This window comes from Asparagus officinalis, chromosome 2, assembly GCF_001876935.1.
Source record: "Asparagus officinalis chromosome 2, Aspof.V1, whole genome shotgun sequence".
Classification (NCBI taxonomy): domain Eukaryota; kingdom Viridiplantae; phylum Streptophyta; class Magnoliopsida; order Asparagales; family Asparagaceae; genus Asparagus; species Asparagus officinalis.
In genome coordinates this window covers 66,610,973-66,612,593 of record NC_033795.1, presented here as the reverse complement: position 1 = coordinate 66,612,593, position 1,621 = coordinate 66,610,973, and the positions used below count along the sequence as shown (strand labels likewise).

The window sequence follows — 1,621 nt, the reverse complement described above, 5'->3', positions numbered from 1 at the left end:
GATGGTAATGTATAAATCAGATACTTAATAGCTATGTCATGATCATTCATGCTATTTTGTATTGGCGTCACAGAATCAGAGAAAACAATAATGCCCTGACTCACCTGAACAAAACCCCAGCAGCATAACTGACAGCAGCCTGTTAGATTTACAAATCAAGTAATCAGAAAACTAGATAATCACAAGCTGAAAGAAAACCATATATCTCCATGACATTTGAAGTCGGATCACCAAATAACAGTTATTTTTCACAAAATAACATTTGAGGCTTTATGCATACTGGATTACACCACCAAAATACATACAAACGAATCTGAAGCCTGTCTTAAAAAGTTATAATCTGAATCCAACAAGAATAGGAAAGAAAAGAACATACAGCTTCATGAAATAAGCATACAATTTTTGGAGGCATCCGAACATCAGCAGTAGAATCTTAGGAGTTAAACCAAGTTGATAAATACAACAAGTTGATAACTCTAGCAAACAATCCCCAATAAGTTGATAACTACAACAAAAGTAAACAAGTTGATAACTACAACAAAAATAAATTCTTTTTATAGCTACACTCGCAGCAATGAAGGCCATTTCCCCAACGATGTCTTGTCCTTGAATTTTACTCCGCCAACCTTGATCAAACTTCACGCAATAGTGAGAACTTCATCTGTATTAAAAAACATTAAGATCAAAGTGTTCAAACAGAGATACTTCATGGGTCTACTTACAATTAGTGCTAAATTTATTTATTGTCATTAAAGTTGGTATGCATTATCAGTACAATTTCAAATATGAGCATATTTAAGAATATACACGTAACTAAGCAGACAAACAAGGCGTATCTGACAATCAACCTGATAAGAATTAATGTTAGCTTGATATATATACACTGTTAACCAACAATCCAACAAGTTAATTGAATAGAGTGGTTCTTGACATGATAATTAAGTCTCACATATCATAGAAGCCAGATAGTGTTGGGGGAATGATTATGACCTTAGTTTTTCCAGAGATGTTGGAGATTCTGGCACATAATTGTCGGTTTAAACTAAACCAACCGAGACTCCATGGTTTTTACTATGGATGATTGCTTTCATGCTTAGCAGTGTCATTAGGGGATTTTTCAGATCAAAATAGGTCTCAAATGACAATGTAAAAAGATATGGATATCCGCGAATGTACCGCATCCGTATCCAAATAGATGTGGATACTTGGAACACGTTATATTCAAAAAATCACATTATATTGAAAAAATAGCAATGTACAAGTTATTCCGTATGTATTAACCATTACCTTCCTCAAAGGAATCTTCTAAATCATCAGTGGCTTCATCAATATTATCTTGTTCCATTGAATCACTCAAAAAAAAACACATTAAAGATTATTGCATGGTTGCACCAACATTTTAAAAAAAGCTTTCAAAAAAATAGCATTAGTATTACTAAAAAAAATAAGACACTACCTCGACAACTTTAGAGGGCAATTTCTACTATCATGATTTTGTCCTCGCTTTCCACACAATTTGCATTTCCTAGGCCGGCATTTGCGGATCTCTCTCAATGGCTTTAACCTCTTCCCTTTAGGCCTTCCTTTTGTTCTTGCTTGACTTGGTTCATGAACTATATCT

The 1,621-nt window shown here is 33.9% G+C and overlaps 1 long non-coding RNA gene across 1 annotated transcript; it reads right to left on the bottom strand.

The window, feature by feature from the left end:
* LOC109829581 lies at positions 580–1,558 on the bottom strand. Its single transcript, XR_002244077.1, has 3 exons — positions 1,457–1,558; positions 1,288–1,352; positions 580–661 (listed from the first exon to the last, which is right to left on the bottom strand). It is a non-coding gene; the product is annotated as an uncharacterized LOC109829581 (long non-coding RNA).